This window comes from Chiloscyllium punctatum, chromosome 24 (assembly GCF_047496795.1).
Source record: "Chiloscyllium punctatum isolate Juve2018m chromosome 24, sChiPun1.3, whole genome shotgun sequence".
Classification (NCBI taxonomy): Eukaryota; Metazoa; Chordata; class Chondrichthyes; order Orectolobiformes; family Hemiscylliidae; genus Chiloscyllium; species Chiloscyllium punctatum.
In genome coordinates, this window is record NC_092762.1 from 43,588,362 (window position 1) to 43,611,988 (window position 23,627).

The 23,627-nt window shown below is 55.8% G+C and overlaps 21 non-coding genes across 21 annotated transcripts; all 21 read right to left on the reverse strand.

Moving 5' to 3' along the window:
- Window positions 1-207: 207 nt before the first annotated feature.
- Window positions 208-280, reverse strand: trnak-uuu (transfer RNA lysine (anticodon UUU)). Its single transcript has one exon. It is a non-coding gene; the product is annotated as a tRNA-Lys (tRNA).
- A 1,071-nt stretch (window positions 281-1,351) lies between these two features.
- Window positions 1,352-1,424, reverse strand: trnak-uuu (transfer RNA lysine (anticodon UUU)). Its single transcript has one exon. It is a non-coding gene; the product is annotated as a tRNA-Lys (tRNA).
- A 1,070-nt stretch (window positions 1,425-2,494) lies between these two features.
- Window positions 2,495-2,567, reverse strand: trnak-uuu (transfer RNA lysine (anticodon UUU)). Its single transcript has one exon. It is a non-coding gene; the product is annotated as a tRNA-Lys (tRNA).
- A 1,070-nt stretch (window positions 2,568-3,637) lies between these two features.
- trnak-uuu (transfer RNA lysine (anticodon UUU)) lies at window positions 3,638-3,710 on the reverse strand. Its single transcript has one exon. It is a non-coding gene; the product is annotated as a tRNA-Lys (tRNA).
- Window positions 3,711-4,784: 1,074 nt separating this feature from the next.
- trnak-uuu (transfer RNA lysine (anticodon UUU)) lies at window positions 4,785-4,857 on the reverse strand. Its single transcript has one exon. It is a non-coding gene; the product is annotated as a tRNA-Lys (tRNA).
- Window positions 4,858-5,927: 1,070 nt separating this feature from the next.
- On the reverse strand, window positions 5,928-6,000 carry trnak-uuu (transfer RNA lysine (anticodon UUU)). The gene has a single exon. It is a non-coding gene; the product is annotated as a tRNA-Lys (tRNA).
- Window positions 6,001-7,070: 1,070 nt separating this feature from the next.
- Window positions 7,071-7,143, reverse strand: trnak-uuu (transfer RNA lysine (anticodon UUU)). Its single transcript has one exon. It is a non-coding gene; the product is annotated as a tRNA-Lys (tRNA).
- Window positions 7,144-8,213: 1,070 nt separating this feature from the next.
- Window positions 8,214-8,286, reverse strand: trnak-uuu (transfer RNA lysine (anticodon UUU)). Its single transcript has one exon. It is a non-coding gene; the product is annotated as a tRNA-Lys (tRNA).
- A 1,071-nt stretch (window positions 8,287-9,357) lies between these two features.
- Window positions 9,358-9,430, reverse strand: trnak-uuu (transfer RNA lysine (anticodon UUU)). The gene has a single exon. It is a non-coding gene; the product is annotated as a tRNA-Lys (tRNA).
- Window positions 9,431-10,500: 1,070 nt separating this feature from the next.
- trnak-uuu (transfer RNA lysine (anticodon UUU)) lies at window positions 10,501-10,573 on the reverse strand. Its single transcript has one exon. It is a non-coding gene; the product is annotated as a tRNA-Lys (tRNA).
- Window positions 10,574-11,643: 1,070 nt separating this feature from the next.
- On the reverse strand, window positions 11,644-11,716 carry trnak-uuu (transfer RNA lysine (anticodon UUU)). The gene has a single exon. It is a non-coding gene; the product is annotated as a tRNA-Lys (tRNA).
- Window positions 11,717-12,790: 1,074 nt separating this feature from the next.
- Window positions 12,791-12,863, reverse strand: trnak-uuu (transfer RNA lysine (anticodon UUU)). The gene has a single exon. It is a non-coding gene; the product is annotated as a tRNA-Lys (tRNA).
- A 1,071-nt stretch (window positions 12,864-13,934) lies between these two features.
- trnak-uuu (transfer RNA lysine (anticodon UUU)) lies at window positions 13,935-14,007 on the reverse strand. Its single transcript has one exon. It is a non-coding gene; the product is annotated as a tRNA-Lys (tRNA).
- A 1,070-nt stretch (window positions 14,008-15,077) lies between these two features.
- Window positions 15,078-15,150, reverse strand: trnak-uuu (transfer RNA lysine (anticodon UUU)). The gene has a single exon. It is a non-coding gene; the product is annotated as a tRNA-Lys (tRNA).
- Window positions 15,151-16,221: 1,071 nt separating this feature from the next.
- On the reverse strand, window positions 16,222-16,294 carry trnak-uuu (transfer RNA lysine (anticodon UUU)). The gene has a single exon. It is a non-coding gene; the product is annotated as a tRNA-Lys (tRNA).
- A 1,070-nt stretch (window positions 16,295-17,364) lies between these two features.
- trnak-uuu (transfer RNA lysine (anticodon UUU)) lies at window positions 17,365-17,437 on the reverse strand. Its single transcript has one exon. It is a non-coding gene; the product is annotated as a tRNA-Lys (tRNA).
- A 1,070-nt stretch (window positions 17,438-18,507) lies between these two features.
- Window positions 18,508-18,580, reverse strand: trnak-uuu (transfer RNA lysine (anticodon UUU)). The gene has a single exon. It is a non-coding gene; the product is annotated as a tRNA-Lys (tRNA).
- Window positions 18,581-19,654: 1,074 nt separating this feature from the next.
- trnak-uuu (transfer RNA lysine (anticodon UUU)) lies at window positions 19,655-19,727 on the reverse strand. Its single transcript has one exon. It is a non-coding gene; the product is annotated as a tRNA-Lys (tRNA).
- A 1,070-nt stretch (window positions 19,728-20,797) lies between these two features.
- trnak-uuu (transfer RNA lysine (anticodon UUU)) lies at window positions 20,798-20,870 on the reverse strand. The gene has a single exon. It is a non-coding gene; the product is annotated as a tRNA-Lys (tRNA).
- Window positions 20,871-21,940: 1,070 nt separating this feature from the next.
- Window positions 21,941-22,013, reverse strand: trnak-uuu (transfer RNA lysine (anticodon UUU)). Its single transcript has one exon. It is a non-coding gene; the product is annotated as a tRNA-Lys (tRNA).
- A 1,070-nt stretch (window positions 22,014-23,083) lies between these two features.
- Window positions 23,084-23,156, reverse strand: trnak-uuu (transfer RNA lysine (anticodon UUU)). Its single transcript has one exon. It is a non-coding gene; the product is annotated as a tRNA-Lys (tRNA).
- Between the last annotated feature and the right edge of the window lie 471 nt (window positions 23,157-23,627).

A 23,627-nucleotide genomic window follows, 5' to 3' on the forward strand; every position in this document is an offset into this window, starting at 1 on the left:
GCGCATTTGGAGGACCTTAAAGAGATCAATTCAAACAGAAGCCACGCGTTCCGCGATTACGGCAGCAACTGCGACAGTTCGGAAATGCAGGCAAAACTGCCCTGTGCTTGCTTCCACCGCCACAATGTAAGGGCCATTGAGTCTGATTTGTTAGCACTGCCCTGCGCCTTCGCTGTTGTCCCGTGGCAGAGCGATTTAAAAGCGACCCGCCCGAGCAGGGACTTGAACCCTGGACCCTCAGATTAAAAGTCTGATGCTCTACCGACTGAGCTACCCGGGCTCGTGGCAGGCCGCCTGCCCGGCTACGGCTTTCCCTGCCTGAGCTGGAAAACACGTTCGCGCTTCACACTCTCGCGCAGCCATTCTGACACAATCCACGCGATTCAGTCGGAAAGACTGGCAGCCCCGGCTGTGCAGGGCCGATTCCAAGCCGCCGTCTCTCTTCATCATCCCCCCACTCCATTGCCGCACCGTCCTCTCTCTACTGTAGCAACCCTCCTCAACACACACCTCTGGCACCGTCAAAGCCATCAGCAAGCCTACAACACAGCACCGCCAAAGTAAGAACGGTGCTCATGAGACGGCCTCATCATCAACCCTCCAACACCACGCGCCGTCCCTACCCCCAGCATCCACTCTCTGCTCGAAACAATCCACCCCACCACAAAGCCGCAGACACCGACACTCCCACACGCACGGCCACATCACCATCAGCTCCAAACCAAGGAAGATGTGCATGAAGGTTCCGTTGGACGTGTCTGAGTTGATTTGAAAAAAAAAAGCAGACCATCGATGAGAGCAGTCTCCATAAATCGAAGCTTCAGCACCTGCAAATATAATCAGGATTTCACTGCTGCCTCCCATCGCCACGAACCCTTGGCGCATTCGAGCCTCGGGCGACTCCCTGTGTGGAGTTTGCACATTCTCCCCGTGTCTGCGTGGATTTCGTCCGACGGATCCGGTTTCCTCCCACAGTCCAAAGGAGTGCAGCGCAGGTGTTTTGGCCATGCTAAATTGCCCCTTGTTTTCAGGCATGTGCAGGTTCGGAGTCACGAGGTGGGGGTTTAGGTGTGTGGGGGATACTCTTGGGAGAGTCGGTAGCCTGTTTCCACAGTCGAGGGATTCTATGCTAATTTCTGATTTCGCGCATTTGGAGGACCTTAAAGAGATCAATTCAAACAGAAGCCACGCGTTCCGCGATTACGGCAGCAACTGCGACAGTTCGGAAATGCAGGCAAAACTGCCCTGTGCTTGCTTCCACCGCCACAATGTAAGGGCCATTGAGTCTGATTTGTTAGCACTGCCCTGCGCCTTCGCTGTTGTCCCGTGGCAGAGCGATTTAAAAGCGACCCGCCCGAGCAGGGACTTGAACCCTGGACCCTCAGATTAAAAGTCTGATGCTCTACCGACTGAGCTACCCGGGCTCGTGGCAGGCCGCCTGCCCGGCTACGGCTTTCCCTGCCTGAGCTGGAAAACACGTTCGCGCTTCACACTCTCGCGCAGCCATTCTGACACAATCCACGCGATTCAGTCGGAAAGACTGGCAGCCCCGGCTGTGCAGGGCCGATTCCAAGCCGCCGTCTCTCTTCATCATCCCCCCACTCCATTGCCGCACCGTCCTCTCTCTACTGTAGCAACCCTCCTCAACACACACCTCTGGCACCGTCAAAGCCATCAGCAAGCCTACAACACAGCACCGCCAAAGTAAGAACGGTGCTCATGAGACGGCCTCATCATCAACCCTCCAACACCACGCGCCGTCCCTACCCCCAGCATCCACTCTCTGCTCGAAACAATCCACCCCACCACAAAGCCGCAGACACCGACACTCCCACACGCACGGCCACATCACCATCAGCTCCAAACCAAGGAAGATGTGCATGAAGGTTCCGTTGGACGTGTCTGAGTTGATTTGAAAACAAAAGCAGACGATCGATGAGAGCAGTCTCCATAAATCGAAGCTTCAGCACCTGCAAATATAATCAGGATTTCACTGCTGCCTCCCATCGCCACGAACCCTTGGCGCATTCGAGCCTCGGGCGACTCCCTGTGTGGAGTTTGCACATTCTCCCCGTGTCTGCGTGGATTTCGTCCGACGGATCCGGTTTCCTCCCACAGTCCAAAGGAGTGCAGCGCAGGTGTTTTGGCCATGCTAAATTGCCCCTTGTTTTCAGGCATGTGCAGGTTCGGAGTCACGAGGTGGGGGTTTAGGTGTGTGGGGGATACTCTTGGGAGAGTCGGTAGCCTGTTTCCACAGTCGAGGGATTCTATGCTAATTTCTGATTTCGCGCATTTGGAGGACCTTAAAGAGATCAATTCAAACAGAAGCCACGCGTTCCGCGATTACGGCAGCAACTGCGACAGTTCGGAAATGCAGGCAAAACTGCCCTGTGCTTGCTTCCACCGCCACAATGTAAGGGCCATTGAGTCTGATTTGTTAGCACTGCCCTGCGCCTTCGCTGTTGTCCCGTGGCAGAGCGATTTAAAAGCGACCCGCCCGAGCAGGGACTTGAACCCTGGACCCTCAGATTAAAAGTCTGATGCTCTACCGACTGAGCTACCCGGGCTCGTGGCAGGCCGCCTGCCCGGCTACGGCTTTCCCTGCCTGAGCTGGAAAACACGTTCGCGCTTCACACTCTCGCGCAGCCATTCTGACACAATCCACGCGATTCAGTCGGAAAGACTGGCAGCCCCGGCTGTGCAGGGCCGATTCCAAGCCGCCGTCTCTCTTCATCATCCCCCCACTCCATTGCCGCACCGTCCTCTCTCTACTGTAGCAACCCTCCTCAACACACACCTCTGGCACCGTGAAAGCCATCAGCAAGCCTACAACACAGCACCGCCAAAGTAAGAACGGTGCTCATGAGACGGCCTCATCATCAACCCTCCAACACCACGCGCCGTCCCTACCCCCAGCATCCACTCTCTGCTCGAAACAATCCACCCCACCACAAAGGCGCAGACACCGACACTCCCACACGCACGGCCACATCACCATCAGCTCCAAACCAAGGAAGATGTGCATGAAGGTTCCGTTGGACGTGTCTGAGTTGATTTGAAAACAAAAGCAGACCAACGATGAGAGCAGTCTCCATAAATCGAAGCTTCAGCACCTGCAAATATAATCAGGATTTCACTGCTGCCTCCCATCGCCACGAACCCTTGGCGCATTCGAGCCTCGGGCGACTCCCTGTGTGGAGTTTGCACATTCTCCCCGTGTCTGCGTGGATTTCGTCCGACGGATCCGGTTTCCTCCCACAGTCCAAAGGAGTGCAGCGCAGGTGTTTTGGCCATGCTAAATTGCCCCTTGTTTTCAGGCATGTGCAGGTTCGGAGTCACGAGGTGGGGGTTTAGGTGTGTGGGGGATACTCTTGGGAGAGTCGGTAGCCTGTTTCCACAGTCGAGGGATTCTATGCTAATTTCTGATTTCGCGCATTTGGAGGACCTTAAAGAGATCAATTCAAACAGAAGCCACGCGTTCCGCGATTACGGCAGCAACTGCGACAGTTCGGAAATGCAGGCAAAACTGCCCTGTGCTTGCTTCCACCGCCACAATGTAAGGGCCATTGAGTCTGATTTGTTAGCACTGCCCTGCGCCTTCGCTGTTGTCCCGTGGCAGAGCGATTTAAAAGCGACCCGCCCGAGCAGGGACTTGAACCCTGGACCCTCAGATTAAAAGTCTGATGCTCTACCGACTGAGCTACCCGGGCTCGTGGCAGGCCGCCTGCCCGGCTACGGCTTTCCCTGCCTGAGCTGGAAAACACGTTCGCGCTTCACACTCTCGCGCAGCCATTCTGACACAATCCACGCGATTCAGTCGGAAAGACTGGCAGCCCCGGCTGTGCAGGGCCGATTCCAAGCCGCCGTCTCTCTTCATCATCCCCCCACTCCATTGCCGCACCGTCCTCTCTCTACTGTAGCAACCCTCCTCAACACACACCTCTGGCACCGTCAAAGCCATCAGCAAGCCTACAACACAGCACCGCCAAAGTAAGAACGGTGCTCATGAGACAGCCTCATCATCAACCCTCCAACACCACGCGCCGTCCCTACCCCCAGCATCCACTCTCTGCTCGAAACAATCCACCCCACCACAAAGCCGCAGACACCGACACTCCCACACGCACGGCCACATCACCATCAGCTCCAAACCAAGGAAGATGTGCATGAAGGTTCCGTTGGACGTGTCTGAGTTGATTTGAAAACAAAAGCAGACGATCGATGAGAGCAGTCTCCATAAATCGAAGCTTCAGCACCTGCAAATATAATCAGGATTTCACTGCTGCCTCCCATCGCCACGAACCCTTGGCGCATTCGAGCCTCGGGCGACTCCCTGTGTGGGTGGAGTTTGCACATTCTCCCCGTGTCTGCGTGGATTTCGTCCGACGGATCCGGTTTCCTCCCACAGTCCAAAGGAGTGCAGCGCAGGTGTTTTGGCCATGCTAAATTGCCCCTTGTTTTCAGGCATGTGCAGGTTCGGAGTCACGAGGTGGGGGTTTAGGTGTGTGGGGGATACTCTTGGGAGAGTCGGTAGCCTGTTTCCACAGTCGAGGGATTCTATGCTAATTTCTGATTTCGCGCATTTGGAGGACCTTAAAGAGATCAATTCAAACAGAAGCCACGCGTTCCGCGATTACGGCAGCAACTGCGACAGTTCGGAAATGCAGGCAAAACTGCCCTGTGCTTGCTTCCACCGCCACAATGTAAGGGCCATTGAGTCTGATTTGTTAGCACTGCCCTGCGCCTTCGCTGTTGTCCCGTGGCAGAGCGATTTAAAAGCGACCCGCCCGCGCAGGGACTTGAACCCTGGACCCTCAGATTAAAAGTCTGATGCTCTACCGACTGAGCTACCCGGGCTCGTGGCAGGCCGCCTGCCCGGCTACGGCTTTCCCTGCCTGAGCTGGAAAACACGTTCGCGCTTCACACTCTCGCGCAGCCATTCTGACACAATCCACGCGATTCAGTCGGAAAGACTGGCAGCCCCGGCTGTGCAGGGCCGATTCCAAGCCGCCGTCTCTCTTCATCATCCCCCCACTCCATTGCCGCACCGTCCTCTCTCTACTGTAGCAACCCTCCTCAACACACACCTCTGGCACCGTCAAAGCCATCAGCAAGCCTACAACACAGCACCGCCAAAGTAAGAACGGTGCTCATGAGACGGCCTCATCATCAACCCTCCAACACCACGCGCCGTCCCTACCCCCAGCATCCACTCTCTGCTCGAAACAATCCACCCCACCACAAAGCCGCAGACACCGACACTCCCACACGCACGGCCACATCACCATCAGCTCCAAACCAAGGAAGATGTGCATGAAGGTTCCGTTGGACGTGTCTGAGTTGATTTGAAAACAAAAGCAGACGATCGATGAGAGCAGTCTCCATAAATCGAAGCTTCAGCACCTGCAAATATAATCAGGATTTCACTGCTGCCTCCCAGCGCCACGAACCCTTGGCGCATTCGAGCCTCGGGCGACTCCCTGTGTGGAGTTTGCACATTCTCCCCGTGTCTGCGTGGATTTCGTCCGACGGATCCGGTTTCCTCCCACAGTCCAAAGGAGTGCAGCGCAGGTGTTTTGGCCATGCTAAATTGCCCCTTGTTTTCAGGCATGTGCAGGTTCGGAGTCACGAGGTGGGGGTTTAGGTGTGTGGGGGATACTCTTGGGAGAGTCGGTAGCCTGTTTCCACAGTCGAGGGATTCTATGCTAATTTCTGATTTCGCGCATTTGGAGGACCTTAAAGAGATCAATTCAAACAGAAGCCACGCGTTCCGCGATTACGGCAGCAACTGCGACAGTTCGGAAATGCAGGCAAAACTGCCCTGTGCTTGCTTCCACCGCCACAATGTAAGGGCCATTGAGTCTGATTTGTTAGCACTGCCCTGCGCCTTCGCTGTTGTCCCGTGGCAGAGCGATTTAAAAGCGACCCGCCCGAGCAGGGACTTGAACCCTGGACCCTCAGATTAAAAGTCTGATGCTCTACCGACTGAGCTACCCGGGCTCGTGGCAGGCCGCCTGCCCGGCTACGGCTTTCCCTGCCTGAGCTGGAAAACACGTTCGCGCTTCACACTCTCGCGCAGCCATTCTGACACAATCCACGCGATTCAGTCGGAAAGACTGGCAGCCCCGGCTGTGCAGGGCCGATTCCAAGCCGCCGTCTCTCTTCATCATCCCCCCACTCCATTGCCGCACCGTCCTCTCTCTACTGTAGCAACCCTCCTCAACACACACCTCTGGCACCGTGAAAGCCATCAGCAAGCCTACAACACAGCACCGCCAAAGTAAGAACGGTGCTCATGAGACGGCCTCATCATCAACCCTCCAACACCACGCGCCGTCCCTACCCCCAGCATCCACTCTCTGCTCGAAACAATCCACCCCACCACAAAGCCGCAGACACCGACACTCCCACACGCACGGCCACATCACCATCAGCTCCAAACCAAGGAAGATGTGCATGAAGGTTCCGTTGGACGTGTCTGAGTTGATTTGAAAACAAAAGCAGACCAACGATGAGAGCAGTCTCCATAAATCGAAGCTTCAGCACCTGCAAATATAATCAGGATTTCACTGCTGCCTCCCATCGCCACGAACCCTTGGCGCATTCGAGCCTCGGGCGACTCCCTGTGTGGAGTTTGCACATTCTCCCCGTGTCTGCGTGGATTTCGTCCGACGGATCCGGTTTCCTCCCACAGTCCAAAGGAGTGCAGCGCAGGTGTTTTGGCCATGCTAAATTGCCCCTTGTTTTCAGGCATGTGCAGGTTCGGAGTCACGAGGTGGGGGTTTAGGTGTGTGGGGGATACTCTTGGGAGAGTCGGTAGCCTGTTTCCACAGTCGAGGGATTCTATGCTAATTTCTGATTTCGCGCATTTGGAGGACCTTAAAGAGATCAATTCAAACAGAAGCCACGCGTTCCGCGATTACGGCAGCAACTGCGACAGTTCGGAAATGCAGGCAAAACTGCCCTGTGCTTGCTTCCACCGCCACAATGTAAGGGCCATTGAGTCTGATTTGTTAGCACTGCCCTGCGCCTTCGCTGTTGTCCCGTGGCAGAGCGATTTAAAAGCGACCCGCCCGAGCAGGGACTTGAACCCTGGACCCTCAGATTAAAAGTCTGATGCTCTACCGACTGAGCTACCCGGGCTCGTGGCAGGCCGCCTGCCCGGCTACGGCTTTCCCTGCCTGAGCTGGAAAACACGTTCGCGCTTCACACTCTCGCGCAGCCATTCTGACACAATCCACGCGATTCAGTCGGAAAGACTGGCAGCCCCGGCTGTGCAGGGCCGATTCCAAGCCGCCGTCTCTCTTCATCATCCCCCCACTCCATTGCCGCACCGTCCTCTCTCTACTGTAGCAACCCTCCTCAACACACACCTCTGGCACCGTCAAAGCCATCAGCAAGCCTACAACACAGCACCGCCAAAGTAAGAACGGTGCTCATGAGACGGCCTCATCATCAACCCTCCAACACCACGCGCCGTCCCTACCCCCAGCATCCACTCTCTGCTCGAAACAATCCACCCCACCACAAAGCCGCAGACACCGACACTCCCACACGCACGGCCACATCACCATCAGCTCCAAACCAAGGAAGATGTGCATGAAGGTTCCGTTGGACGTGTCTGAGTTGATTTGAAAACAAAAGCAGACCATCGATGAGAGCAGTCTCCATAAATCGAAGCTTCAGCACCTACAAATATAATCAGGATTTCACTGCTGCCTCCCATCGCCACGAACCCTTGGCGCATTCGAGCCTCGGGCGACTCCCTGTGTGGAGTTTGCACATTCTCCCCGTGTCTGCGTGGATTTCGTCCGACGGATCCGGTTTCCTCCCACAGTCCAAAGGAGTGCAGCGCAGGTGTTTTGGCCATGCTAAATTGCCCCTTGTTTTCAGGCATGTGCAGGTTCGGAGTCACGAGGTGGGGGTTTAGGTGTGTGGGGGATACTCTTGGGAGAGTCGGTAGCCTGTTTCCACAGTCGAGGGATTCTATGCTAATTTCTGATTTCGCGCATTTGGAGGACCTTAAAGAGATCAATTCAAACAGAAGCCACGCGTTCCGCGATTACGGCAGCAACTGCGACAGTTCGGAAATGCAGGCAAAACTGCCCTGTGCTTGCTTCCACCGCCACAATGTAAGGGCCATTGAGTCTGATTTGTTAGCACTGCCCTGCGCCTTCGCTGTTGTCCCGTGGCAGAGCGATTTAAAAGCGACCCGCCCGAGCAGGGACTTGAACCCTGGACCCTCAGATTAAAAGTCTGATGCTCTACCGACTGAGCTACCCGGGCTCGTGGCAGGCCGCCTGCCCGGCTACGGCTTTCCCTGCCTGAGCTGGAAAACACGTTCGCGCTTCACACTCTCGCGCAGCCATTCTGACACAATCCACGCGATTCAGTCGGAAAGACTGGCAGCCCCGGCTGTGCAGGGCCGATTCCAAGCCGCCGTCTCTCTTCATCATCCCCCCACTCCATTGCCGCACCGTCCTCTCTCTACTGTAGCAACCCTCCTCAACACACACCTCTGGCACCGTCAAAGCCATCAGCAAGCCTACAACACAGCACCGCCAAAGTAAGAACGGTGCTCATGAGACGGCCTCATCATCAACCCTCCAACACCACGCGCCGTCCCTACCCCCAGCATCCACTCTCTGCTCGAAACAATCCACCCCACCACAAAGCCGCAGACACCGACACTCCCACACGCACGGCCACATCACCATCAGCTCCAAACCAAGGAAGATGTGCATGAAGGTTCCGTTGGACGTGTCTGAGTTGATTTGAAAAAAAAAAGCAGACCATCGATGAGAGCAGTCTCCATAAATCGAAGCTTCAGCACCTGCAAATATAATCAGGATTTCACTGCTGCCTCCCATCGCCACGAACCCTTGGCGCATTCGAGCCTCGGGCGACTCCCTGTGTGGAGTTTGCACATTCTCCCCGTGTCTGCGTGGATTTCGTCCGACGGATCCGGTTTCCTCCCACAGTCCAAAGGAGTGCAGCGCAGGTGTTTTGGCCATGCTAAATTGCCCCTTGTTTTCAGGCATGTGCAGGTTCGGAGTCACGAGGTGGGGGTTTAGGTGTGTGGGGGATACTCTTGGGAGAGTCGGTAGCCTGTTTCCACAGTCGAGGGATTCTATGCTAATTTCTGATTTCGCGCATTTGGAGGACCTTAAAGAGATCAATTCAAACAGAAGCCACGCGTTCCGCGATTACGGCAGCAACTGCGACAGTTCGGAAATGCAGGCAAAACTGCCCTGTGCTTGCTTCCACCGCCACAATGTAAGGGCCATTGAGTCTGATTTGTTAGCACTGCCCTGCGCCTTCGCTGTTGTCCCGTGGCAGAGCGATTTAAAAGCGACCCGCCCGAGCAGGGACTTGAACCCTGGACCCTCAGATTAAAAGTCTGATGCTCTACCGACTGAGCTACCCGGGCTCGTGGCAGGCCGCCTGCCCGGCTACGGCTTTCCCTGCCTGAGCTGGAAAACACGTTCGCGCTTCACACTCTCGCGCAGCCATTCTGACACAATCCACGCGATTCAGTCGGAAAGACTGGCAGCCCCGGCTGTGCAGGGCCGATTCCAAGCCGCCGTCTCTCTTCATCATCCCCCCACTCCATTGCCGCACCGTCCTCTCTCTACTGTAGCAACCCTCCTCAACACACACCTCTGGCACCGTCAAAGCCATCAGCAAGCCTACAACACAGCACCGCCAAAGTAAGAACGGTGCTCATGAGACGGCCTCATCATCAACCCTCCAACACCACGCGCCGTCCCTACCCCCAGCATCCACTCTCTGCTCGAAACAATCCACCCCACCACAAAGCCGCAGACACCGACACTCCCACACGCACGGCCACATCACCATCAGCTCCAAACCAAGGAAGATGTGCATGAAGGTTCCGTTGGACGTGTCTGAGTTGATTTGAAAACAAAAGCAGACGATCGATGAGAGCAGTCTCCATAAATCGAAGCTTCAGCACCTGCAAATATAATCAGGATTTCACTGCTGCCTCCCATCGCCACGAACCCTTGGCGCATTCGAGCCTCGGGCGACTCCCTGTGTGGAGTTTGCACATTCTCCCCGTGTCTGCGTGGATTTCGTCCGACGGATCCGGTTTCCTCCCACAGTCCAAAGGAGTGCAGCGCAGGTGTTTTGGCCATGCTAAATTGCCCCTTGTTTTCAGGCATGTGCAGGTTCGGAGTCACGAGGTGGGGGTTTAGGTGTGTGGGGGATACTCTTGGGAGAGTCGGTAGCCTGTTTCCACAGTCGAGGGATTCTATGCTAATTTCTGATTTCGCGCATTTGGAGGACCTTAAAGAGATCAATTCAAACAGAAGCCACGCGTTCCGCGATTACGGCAGCAACTGCGACAGTTCGGAAATGCAGGCAAAACTGCCCTGTGCTTGCTTCCACCGCCACAATGTAAGGGCCATTGAGTCTGATTTGTTAGCACTGCCCTGCGCCTTCGCTGTTGTCCCGTGGCAGAGCGATTTAAAAGCGACCCGCCCGAGCAGGGACTTGAACCCTGGACCCTCAGATTAAAAGTCTGATGCTCTACCGACTGAGCTACCCGGGCTCGTGGCAGGCCGCCTGCCCGGCTACGGCTTTCCCTGCCTGAGCTGGAAAACACGTTCGCGCTTCACACTCTCGCGCAGCCATTCTGACACAATCCACGCGATTCAGTCGGAAAGACTGGCAGCCCCGGCTGTGCAGGGCCGATTCCAAGCCGCCGTCTCTCTTCATCATCCCCCCACTCCATTGCCGCACCGTCCTCTCTCTACTGTAGCAACCCTCCTCAACACACACCTCTGGCACCGTCAAAGCCATCAGCAAGCCTACAACACAGCACCGCCAAAGTAAGAACGGTGCTCATGAGACGGCCTCATCATCAACCCTCCAACACCACGCGCCGTCCCTACCCCCAGCATCCACTCTCTGCTCGAAACAATCCACCCCACCACAAAGGCGCAGACACCGACACTCCCACACGCACGGCCACATCACCATCAGCTCCAAACCAAGGAAGATGTGCATGAAGGTTCCGTTGGACGTGTCTGAGTTGATTTGAAAACAAAAGCAGACCAACGATGAGAGCAGTCTCCATAAATCGAAGCTTCAGCACCTGCAAATATAATCAGGATTTCACTGCTGCCTCCCATCGCCACGAACCCTTGGCGCATTCGAGCCTCGGGCGACTCCCTGTGTGGAGTTTGCACATTCTCCCCGTGTCTGCGTGGATTTCGTCCGACGGATCCGGTTTCCTCCCACAGTCCAAAGGAGTGCAGCGCAGGTGTTTTGGCCATGCTAAATTGCCCCTTGTTTTCAGGCATGTGCAGGTTCGGAGTCACGAGGTGGGGGTTTAGGTGTGTGGGGGATACTCTTGGGAGAGTCGGTAGCCTGTTTCCACAGTCGAGGGATTCTATGCTAATTTCTGATTTCGCGCATTTGGAGGACCTTAAAGAGATCAATTCAAACAGAAGCCACGCGTTCCGCGATTACGGCAGCAACTGCGACAGTTCGGAAATGCAGGCAAAACTGCCCTGTGCTTGCTTCCACCGCCACAATGTAAGGGCCATTGAGTCTGATTTGTTAGCACTGCCCTGCGCCTTCGCTGTTGTCCCGTGGCAGAGCGATTTAAAAGCGACCCGCCCGAGCAGGGACTTGAACCCTGGACCCTCAGATTAAAAGTCTGATGCTCTACCGACTGAGCTACCCGGGCTCGTGGCAGGCCGCCTGCCCGGCTACGGCTTTCCCTGCCTGAGCTGGAAAACACGTTCGCGCTTCACACTCTCGCGCAGCCATTCTGACACAATCCACGCGATTCAGTCGGAAAGACTGGCAGCCCCGGCTGTGCAGGGCCGATTCCAAGCCGCCGTCTCTCTTCATCATCCCCCCACTCCATTGCCGCACCGTCCTCTCTCTACTGTAGCAACCCTCCTCAACACACACCTCTGGCACCGTCAAAGCCATCAGCAAGCCTACAACACAGCACCGCCAAAGTAAGAACGGTGCTCATGAGACAGCCTCATCATCAACCCTCCAACACCACGCGCCGTCCCTACCCCCAGCATCCACTCTCTGCTCGAAACAATCCACCCCACCACAAAGCCGCAGACACCGACACTCCCACACGCACGGCCACATCACCATCAGCTCCAAACCAAGGAAGATGTGCATGAAGGTTCCGTTGGACGTGTCTGAGTTGATTTGAAAACAAAAGCAGACGATCGATGAGAGCAGTCTCCATAAATCGAAGCTTCAGCACCTGCAAATATAATCAGGATTTCACTGCTGCCTCCCATCGCCACGAACCCTTGGCGCATTCGAGCCTCGGGCGACTCCCTGTGTGGGTGGAGTTTGCACATTCTCCCCGTGTCTGCGTGGATTTCGTCCGACGGATCCGGTTTCCTCCCACAGTCCAAAGGAGTGCAGCGCAGGTGTTTTGGCCATGCTAAATTGCCCCTTGTTTTCAGGCATGTGCAGGTTCGGAGTCACGAGGTGGGGGTTTAGGTGTGTGGGGGATACTCTTGGGAGAGTCGGTAGCCTGTTTCCACAGTCGAGGGATTCTATGCTAATTTCTGATTTCGCGCATTTGGAGGACCTTAAAGAGATCAATTCAAACAGAAGCCACGCGTTCCGCGATTACGGCAGCAACTGCGACAGTTCGGAAATGCAGGCAAAACTGCCCTGTGCTTGCTTCCACCGCCACAATGTAAGGGCCATTGAGTCTGATTTGTTAGCACTGCCCTGCGCCTTCGCTGTTGTCCCGTGGCAGAGCGATTTAAAAGCGACCCGCCCGCGCAGGGACTTGAACCCTGGACCCTCAGATTAAAAGTCTGATGCTCTACCGACTGAGCTACCCGGGCTCGTGGCAGGCCGCCTGCCCGGCTACGGCTTTCCCTGCCTGAGCTGGAAAACACGTTCGCGCTTCACACTCTCGCGCAGCCATTCTGACACAATCCACGCGATTCAGTCGGAAAGACTGGCAGCCCCGGCTGTGCAGGGCCGATTCCAAGCCGCCGTCTCTCTTCATCATCCCCCCACTCCATTGCCGCACCGTCCTCTCTCTACTGTAGCAACCCTCCTCAACACACACCTCTGGCACCGTCAAAGCCATCAGCAAGCCTACAACACAGCACCGCCAAAGTAAGAACGGTGCTCATGAGACGGCCTCATCATCAACCCTCCAACACCACGCGCCGTCCCTACCCCCAGCATCCACTCTCTGCTCGAAACAATCCACCCTACCACAAAGCCGCAGACACCGACACTCCCTCACGCACGGCCACATCACCATCAGCTCCAAACCAAGGAAGATGTGCATGAAGGTTCCGTTGGACGTGTCTGAGTTGATTTGAAAAAAAAAAGCAGACCATCGATGAGAGCAGTCTCCATAAATCGAAGCTTCAGCACCTGCAAATATAATCAGGATTTCACTGCTGCCTCCCAGCGCCACGAACCCTTGGCGCATTCGAGCCTCGGGCGACTCCCTGTGTGGAGTTTGCACATTCTCCCCGTGTCTGCGTGGATTTCGTCCGACGGATCCGGTTTCCTCCCACAGTCCAAAGGAGTGCAGCGCAGGTGTTTTGGCCATGCTAAATTGCCCCTTGTTTTCAGGCATGTGCAGGTTCGGAGTCACGAGGTGGGGGTTTAGGTGTGTGGGGGATACTCTTGGGAGAGTCGGTAGCCTGTTTCCACAGTCGAGGGATTCTATGCTAATTTCTGATTTCGCGCATTTGGAGGACCTTAAAGAGATCAATTCAAACAGAAGCCACGCGTTCCGCGATTACGGCAGCAACTGCGACAGTTCGGAAATGCAGGCAAAACTGCCCTGTGCTTGCTTCCACCGCCACAATGTAAGGGCCATTGAGTCTGATTTGTTAGCACTGCCCTGCGCCTTCGCTGTTGTCCCGTGGCAGAGCGATTTAAAAGCGACCCGCCCGAGCAGGGACTTGAACCCTGGACCCTCAGATTAAAAGTCTGATGCTCTACCGACTGAGCTACCCGGGCTCGTGGCAGGCCGCCTGCCCGGCTACGGCTTTCCCTGCCTGAGCTGGAAAACACGTTCGCGCTTCACACTCTCGCGCAGCCATTCTGACACAATCCACGCGATTCAGTCGGAAAGACTGGCAGCCCCGGCTGTGCAGGGCCGATTCCAAGCCGCCGTCTCTCTTCATCATCCCCCCACTCCATTGCCGCACCGTTCTCTCTCTACTGTAGCAACCCTCCTCAACACACACCTCTGGCACCGTCAAAGCCATCAGCAAGCCTACAACACAGCACCGCCAAAGTAAGAACGGTGCTCATGAGACGGCCTCATCATCAACCCTCCAACACCACGCGCCGTCCCTACCCCCAGCATCCACTCTCTGCTCGAAACAATCCACCCCACCACAAAGCCGCAGACACCGACACTCCCACACGCACGGCCACATCACCATCAGCTCCAAACCAAGGAAGATGTGCATGAAGGTTCCGTTGGACGTGTCTGAGTTGATTTGAAAACAAAAGCAGACGATCGATGAGAGCAGTCTCCATAAATCGAAGCTTCAGCACCTGCAAATATAATCAGGATTTCACTGCTGCCTCCCAGCGCCACGAACCCTTGGCGCATTCGAGCCTCGGGCGACTCCCTGTGTGGAGTTTGCACATTCTCCCCGTGTCTGCGTGGATTTCGTCCGACGGATCCGGTTTCCTCCCACAGTCCAAAGGAGTGCAGCGCAGGTGTTTTGGCCATGCTAAATTGCCCCTTGTTTTCAGGCATGTGCAGGTTCGGAGTCACGAGGTGGGGGTTTAGGTGTGTGGGGGATACTCTTGGGAGAGTCGGTAGCCTGTTTCCACAGTCGAGGGATTCTATGCTAATTTCTGATTTCGCGCATTTGGAGGACCTTAAAGAGATCAATTCAAACAGAAGCCACGCGTTCCGCGATTACGGCAGCAACTGCGACAGTTCGGAAATGCAGGCAAAACTGCCCTGTGCTTGCTTCCACCGCCACAATGTAAGGGCCATTGAGTCTGATTTGTTAGCACTGCCCTGCGCCTTCGCTGTTGTCCCGTGGCAGAGCGATTTAAAAGCGACCCGCCCGAGCAGGGACTTGAACCCTGGACCCTCAGATTAAAAGTCTGATGCTCTACCGACTGAGCTACCCGGGCTCGTGGCAGGCCGCCTGCCCGGCTACGGCTTTCCCTGCCTGAGCTGGAAAACACGTTCGCGCTTCACACTCTCGCGCAGCCATTCTGACACAATCCACGCGATTCAGTCGGAAAGACTGGCAGCCCCGGCTGTGCAGGGCCGATTCCAAGCCGCCGTCTCTCTTCATCATCCCCCCACTCCATTGCCGCACCGTCCTCTCTCTACTGTAGCAACCCTCCTCAACACACACCTCTGGCACCGTCAAAGCCATCAGCAAGCCTACAACACAGCACCGCCAAAGTAAGAACGGTGCTCATGAGACGGCCTCATCATCAACCCTCCAACACCACGCGCCGTCCCTACCCCCAGCATCCACTCTCTGCTCGAAACAATCCACCCTACCACAAAGCCGCAGACACCGACACTCCCTCACGCACGGCCACATCACCATCAGCTCCAAACCAAGGAAGATGTGCATGAAGGTTCCGTTGGACGTGTCTGAGTTGATTTGAAAAAAAAAAGCAGACCATCGATGAGAGCAGTCTCCATAAATCGAAGCTTCAGCACCTGCAAATATAATCAGGATTTCACTGCTGCCTCCCAGCGCCACGAACCCTTGGCGCATTCGAGCCTCGGGCGACTCCCTGTGTGGAGTTTGCACATTCTCCCCGTGTCTGCGTGGATTTCGTCCGACGGATCCGGTTTCCTCCCACAGTCCAAAGGAGTGCAGCGCAGGTGTTTTGGCCATGCTAAATTGCCCCTTGTTTTCAGGCATGTGCAGGTTCGGAGTCACGAGGTGGGGGTTTAGGTGTGTGGGGGATACTCTTGGGAGAGTCGGTAGCCTGTTTCCACAGTCGAGGGATTCTATGCTAATTTCTGATTTCGCGCATTTGGAGGACCTTAAAGAGATCAATTCAAACAGAAGCCACGCGTTCCGCGATTACGGCAGCAACTGCGACAGTTCGGAAATGCAGGCAAAACTGCCCTGTGCTTGCTTCCACCGCCACAATGTAAGGGCCATTGAGTCTGATTTGTTAGCACTGCCCTGCGCCTTCGCTGTTGTCCCGTGGCAGAGCGATTTAAAAGCGACCCGCCCGAGCAGGGACTTGAACCCTGGACCCTCAGATTAAAAGTCTGATGCTCTACCGACTGAGCTACCCGGGCTCGTGGCAGGCCGCCTGCCCGGCTACGGCTTTCCCTGCCTGAGCTGGAAAACACGTTCGCGCTTCACACTCTCGCGCAGCCATTCTGACACAATCCACGCGATTCAGTCGGAAAGACTGGCAGCCCCGGCTGTGCAGGGCCGATTCCAAGCCGCCGTCTCTCTTCATCATCCCCCCACTCCATTGCCGCACCGTCCTCTCTCTACTGTAGCAACCCTCCTCAACACACACCTCTGGCACCGTCAAAGCCATCAGCAAGCCTACAACACAGCACCGCCAAAGTAAGAACGGTGCTCATGAGACGGCCTCATCATCAACCCTCCAACACCACGCGCCGTCCCTACCCCCAGCATCCACTCTCTGCTCGAAACAATCCACCCCACCACAAAGCCGCAGACACCGACACTCCCACACGCACGGCCACATCACCATCAGCTCCAAACCAAGGAAGATGTGCATGAAGGTTCCGTTGGACGTGTCTGAGTTGATTTGAAAACAAAAGCAGACGATCGATGAGAGCAGTCTCCATAAATCGAAGCTTCAGCACCTGCAAATATAATCAGGATTTCACTGCTGCCTCCCATCGCCACGAACCCTTGGCGCATTCGAGCCTCGGGCGACTCCCTGTGTGGAGTTTGCACATTCTCCCCGTGTCTGCGTGGATTTCGTCCGACGGATCCGGTTTCCTCCCACAGTCCAAAGGAGTGCAGCGCAGGTGTTTTGGCCATGCTAAATTGCCCCTTGTTTTCAGGCATGTGCAGGTTCGGAGTCACGAGGTGGGGGTTTAGGTGTGTGGGGGATACTCTTGGGAGAGTCGGTAGCCTGTTTCCACAGTCGAGGGATTCTATGCTAATTTCTGATTTCGCGCATTTGGAGGACCTTAAAGAGATCAATTCAAACAGAAGCCACGCGTTCCGCGATTACGGCAGCAACTGCGACAGTTCGGAAATGCAGGCAAAACTGCCCTGTGCTTGCTTCCACCGCCACAATGTAAGGGCCATTGAGTCTGATTTGTTAGCACTGCCCTGCGCCTTCGCTGTTGTCCCGTGGCAGAGCGATTTAAAAGCGACCCGCCCGAGCAGGGACTTGAACCCTGGACCCTCAGATTAAAAGTCTGATGCTCTACCGACTGAGCTACCCGGGCTGGTGGCAGGCCGCCTGCCCGGCTACGGCTTTCCCTGCCTGAGCTGGAAAACACGTTCGCGCTTCACACTCTCGCGCAGCCATTCTGACACAATCCACGCGATTCAGTCGGAAAGACTGGCAGCCCCGGCTGTGCAGGGCCGATTCCAAGCCGCCGTCTCTCTTCATCATCCCCCCACTCCATTGCCGCACCGTCCTCTCTCTACTGTAGCAACCCTCCTCAACACACACCTCTGGCACCGTGAAAGCCATCAGCAAGCCTACAACACAGCACCGCCAAAGTAAGAACGGTGCTCATGAGACGGCCTCATCATCAACCCTCCAACACCACGCGCCGTCCCTACCCCCAGCATCCACTCTCTGCTCGAAACAATCCACCCCACCACAAAGGCGCAGACACCGACACTCCCACACGCACGGCCACATCACCATCAGCTCCAAACCAAGGAAGATGTGCATGAAGGTTCCGTTGGACGTGTCTGAGTTGATTTGAAAACAAAAGCAGACCAACGATGAGAGCAGTCTCCATAAATCGAAGCTTCAGCACCTGCAAATATAATCAGGATTTCACTGCTGCCTCCCATCGCCACGAACCCTTGGCGCATTCGAGCCTCGGGCGACTCCCTGTGTGGAGTTTGCACATTCTCCCCGTGTCTGCGTGGATTTCGTCCGACGGATCCGGTTTCCTCCCACAGTCCAAAGGAGTGCAGCGCAGGTGTTTTGGCCATGCTAAATTGCCCCTTGTTTTCAGGCATGTGCAGGTTCGGAGTCACGAGGTGGGGGTTTAGGTGTGTGGGGGATACTCTTGGGAGAGTCGGTAGCCTGTTTCCACAGTCGAGGGATTCTATGCTAATTTCTGATTTCGCGCATTTGGAGGACCTTAAAGAGATCAATTCAAACAGAAGCCACGCGTTCCGCGATTACGGCAGCAACTGCGACAGTTCGGAAATGCAGGCAAAACTGCCCTGTGCTTGCTTCCACCGCCACAATGTAAGGGCCATTGAGTCTGATTTGTTAGCACTGCCCTGCGCCTTCGCTGTTGTCCCGTGGCAGAGCGATTTAAAAGCGACCCGCCCGAGCAGGGACTTGAACCCTGGACCCTCAGATTAAAAGTCTGATGCTCTACCGACTGAGCTACCCGGGCTCGTGGCAGGCCGCCTGCCCGGCTACGGCTTTCCCTGCCTGAGCTGGAAAACACGTTCGCGCTTCACACTCTCGCGCAGCCATTCTGACACAATCCACGCGATTCAGTCGGAAAGACTGGCAGCCCCGGCTGTGCAGGGCCGATTCCAAGCCGCCGTCTCTCTTCATCATCCCCCCACTCCATTGCCGCACCGTCCTCTCTCTACTGTAGCAACCCTCCTCAACACACACCTCTGGCACCGTCAAAGCCATCAGCAAGCCTACAACACAGCACCGCCAAAGTAAGAACGGTGCTCATGAGACAGCCTCATCATCAACCCTCCAACACCACGCGCCGTCCCTACCCCCAGCATCCACTCTCTGCTCGAAACAATCCACCCCACCACAAAGCCGCAGACACCGACACTCCCACACGCACGGCCACATCACCATCAGCTCCAAACCAAGGAAGATGTGCATGAAGGTTCCGTTGGACGTGTCTGAGTTGATTTGAAAACAAAAGCAGACGATCGATGAGAGCAGTCTCCATAAATCGAAGCTTCAGCACCTGCAAATATAATCAGGATTTCACTGCTGCCTCCCATCGCCACGAACCCTTGGCGCATTCGAGCCTCGGGCGACTCCCTGTGTGGGTGGAGTTTGCACATTCTCCCCGTGTCTGCGTGGATTTCGTCCGACGGATCCGGTTTCCTCCCACAGTCCAAAGGAGTGCAGCGCAGGTGTTTTGGCCATGCTAAATTGCCCCTTGTTTTCAGGCATGTGCAGGTTCGGAGTCACGAGGTGGGGGTTTAGGTGTGTGGGGGATACTCTTGGGAGAGTCGGTAGCCTGTTTCCACAGTCGAGGGATTCTATGCTAATTTCTGATTTCGCGCATTTGGAGGACCTTAAAGAGATCAATTCAAACAGAAGCCACGCGTTCCGCGATTACGGCAGCAACTGCGACAGTTCGGAAATGCAGGCAAAACTGCCCTGTGCTTGCTTCCACCGCCACAATGTAAGGGCCATTGAGTCTGATTTGTTAGCACTGCCCTGCGCCTTCGCTGTTGTCCCGTGGCAGAGCGATTTAAAAGCGACCCGCCCGCGCAGGGACTTGAACCCTGGACCCTCAGATTAAAAGTCTGATGCTCTACCGACTGAGCTACCCGGGCTCGTGGCAGGCCGCCTGCCCGGCTACGGCTTTCCCTGCCTGAGCTGGAAAACACGTTCGCGCTTCACACTCTCGCGCAGCCATTCTGACACAATCCACGCGATTCAGTCGGAAAGACTGGCAGCCCCGGCTGTGCAGGGCCGATTCCAAGCCGCCGTCTCTCTTCATCATCCCCCCACTCCATTGCCGCACCGTCCTCTCTCTACTGTAGCAACCCTCCTCAACACACACCTCTGGCACCGTCAAAGCCATCAGCAAGCCTACAACACAGCACCGCCAAAGTAAGAACGGTGCTCATGAGACGGCCTCATCATCAACCCTCCAACACCACGCGCCGTCCCTACCCCCAGCATCCACTCTCTGCTCGAAACAATCCACCCCACCACAAAGCCGCAGACACCGACACTCCCACACGCACGGCCACATCACCATCAGCTCCAAACCAAGGAAGATGTGCATGAAGGTTCCGTTGGACGTGTCTGAGTTGATTTGAAAACAAAAGCAGACGATCGATGAGAGCAGTCTCCATAAATCGAAGCTTCAGCACCTGCAAATATAATCAGGATTTCACTGCTGCCTCCCAGCGCCACGAACCCTTGGCGCATTCGAGCCTCGGGCGACTCCCTGTGTGGAGTTTGCACATTCTCCCCGTGTCTGCGTGGATTTCGTCCGACGGATCCGGTTTCCTCCCACAGTCCAAAGGAGTGCAGCGCAGGTGTTTTGGCCATGCTAAATTGCCCCTTGTTTTCAGGCATGTGCAGGTTCGGAGTCACGAGGTGGGGGTTTAGGTGTGTGGGGGATACTCTTGGGAGAGTCGGTAGCCTGTTTCCACAGTCGAGGGATTCTATGCTAATTTCTGATTTCGCGCATTTGGAGGACCTTAAAGAGATCAATTCAAACAGAAGCCACGCGTTCCGCGATTACGGCAGCAACTGCGACAGTTCGGAAATGCAGGCAAAACTGCCCTGTGCTTGCTTCCACCGCCACAATGTAAGGGCCATTGAGTCTGATTTGTTAGCACTGCCCTGCGCCTTCGCTGTTGTCCCGTGGCAGAGCGATTTAAAAGCGACCCGCCCGAGCAGGGACTTGAACCCTGGACCCTCAGATTAAAAGTCTGATGCTCTACCGACTGAGCTACCCGGGCTCGTGGCAGGCCGCCTGCCCGGCTACGGCTTTCCCTGCCTGAGCTGGAAAACACGTTCGCGCTTCACACTCTCGCGCAGCCATTCTGACACAATCCACGCGATTCAGTCGGAAAGACTGGCAGCCCCGGCTGTGCAGGGCCGATTCCAAGCCGCCGTCTCTCTTCATCATCCCCCCACTCCATTGCCGCACCGTCCTCTCTCTACTGTAGCAACCCTCCTCAACACACACCTCTGGCACCGTGAAAGCCATCAGCAAGCCTACAACACAGCACCGCCAAAGTAAGAACGGTGCTCATGAGACGGCCTCATCATCAACCCTCCAACACCACGCGCCGTCCCTACCCCCAGCATCCACTCTCTGCTCGAAACAATCCACCCCACCACAAAGCCGCAGACACCGACACTCCCACACGCACGGCCACATCACCATCAGCTCCAAACCAAGGAAGATGTGCATGAAGGTTCCGTTGGACGTGTCTGAGTTGATTTGAAAACAAAAGCAGACCAACGATGAGAGCAGTCTCCATAAATCGAAGCTTCAGCACCTGCAAATATAATCAGGATTTCACTGCTGCCTCCCATCGCCACGAACCCTTGGCGCATTCGAGCCTCGGGCGACTCCCTGTGTGGAGTTTGCACATTCTCCCCGTGTCTGCGTGGATTTCGTCCGACGGATCCGGTTTCCTCCCACAGTCCAAAGGAGTGCAGCGCAGGTGTTTTGGCCATGCTAAATTGCCCCTTGTTTTCAGGCATGTGCAGGTTCGGAGTCACGAGGTGGGGGTTTAGGTGTGTGGGGGATACTCTTGGGAGAGTCGGTAGCCTGTTTCCACAGTCGAGGGATTCTATGCTAATTTCTGATTTCGCGCATTTGGAGGACCTTAAAGAGATCAATTCAAACAGAAGCCACGCGTTCCGCGATTACGGCAGCAACTGCGACAGTTCGGAAATGCAGGCAAAACTGCCCTGTGCTTGCTTCCACCGCCACAATGTAAGGGCCATTGAGTCTGATTTGTTAGCACTGCCCTGCGCCTTCGCTGTTGTCCCGTGGCAGAGCGATTTAAAAGCGACCCGCCCGAGCAGGGACTTGAACCCTGGACCCTCAGATTAAAAGTCTGATGCTCTACCGACTGAGCTACCCGGGCTCGTGGCAGGCCGCCTGCCCGGCTACGGCTTTCCCTGCCTGAGCTGGAAAACACGTTCGCGCTTCACACTCTCGCGCAGCCATTCTGACACAATCCACGCGATTCAGTCGGAAAGACTGGCAGCCCCGGCTGTGCAGGGCCGATTCCAAGCCGCCGTCTCTCTTCATCATCCCCCCACTCCATTGCCGCACCGTCCTCTCTCTACTGTAGCAACCCTCCTCAACACACACCTCTGGCACCGTCAAAGCCATCAGCAAGCCTACAACACAGCACCGCCAAAGTAAGAACGGTGCTCATGAGACGGCCTCATCATCAACCCTCCAACACCACGCGCCGTCCCTACCCCCAGCATCCACTCTCTGCTCGAAACAATCCACCCCACCACAAAGCCGCAGACACCGACACTCCCACACGCACGGCCACATCACCATCAGCTCCAAACCAAGGAAGATGTGCATGAAGGTTCCGTTGGACGTGTCTGAGTTGATTTGAAAACAAAAGCAGACCATCGATGAGAGCAGTCTCCATAAATCGAAGCTTCAGCACCTACAAATATAATCAGGATTTCACTGCTGCCTCCCATCGCCACGAACCCTTGGCGCATTCGAGCCTCGGGCGACTCCCTGTGTGGAGTTTGCACATTCTCCCCGTGTCTGCGTGGATTTCGTCCGACGGATCCGGTTTCCTCCCACAGTCCAAAGGAGTGCAGCGCAGGTGTTTTGGCCATGCTAAATTGCCCCTTGTTTTCAGGCATGTGCAGGTTCGGAGTCACGAGGTGGGGGTTTAGGTGTGTGGGGGATACTCTTGGGAGAGTCGGTAGCCTGTTTCCACAGTCGAGGGATTCTATGCTAATTTCTGATTTCGCGCATTTGGAGGACCTTAAAGAGATCAATTCAAACAGAAGCCACGCGTTCCGCGATTACGGCAGCAACTGCGACAGTTCGGAAATGCAGGCAAAACTGCCCTGTGCTTGCTTCCACCGCCACAATGTAAGGGCCATTGAGTCTGATTTGTTAGCACTGCCCTGCGCCTTCGCTGTTGTCCCGTGGCAGAGCGATTTAAAAGCGACCCGCCCGAGCAGGGACTTGAACCCTGGACCCTCAGATTAAAAGTCTGATGCTCTACCGACTGAGCTACCCGGGCTCGTGGCAGGCCGCCTGCCCGGCTACGGCTTTCCCTGCCTGAGCTGGAAAACACGTTCGCGCTTCACACTCTCGCGCAGCCATTCTGACACAATCCACGCGATTCAGTCGGAAAGACTGGCAGCCCCGGCTGTGCAGGGCCGATTCCAAGCCGCCGTCTCTCTTCATCATCCCCCCACTCCATTGCCGCACCGTCCTCTCTCTACTGTAGCAACCCTCCTCAACACACACCTCTGGCACCGTCAAAGCCATCAGCAAGCCTACAACACAGCACCGCCAAAGTAAGAACGGTGCTCATGAGACGGCCTCATCATCAACCCTCCAACACCACGCGCCGTCCCTACCCCCAGCATCCACTCTCTGCTCGAAACAATCCACCCCACCACAAAGCCGCAGACACCGACACTCCCACACGCACGGCCACATCACCATCAGCTCCAAACCAAGGAAGATGTGCATGAAGGTTCCGTTG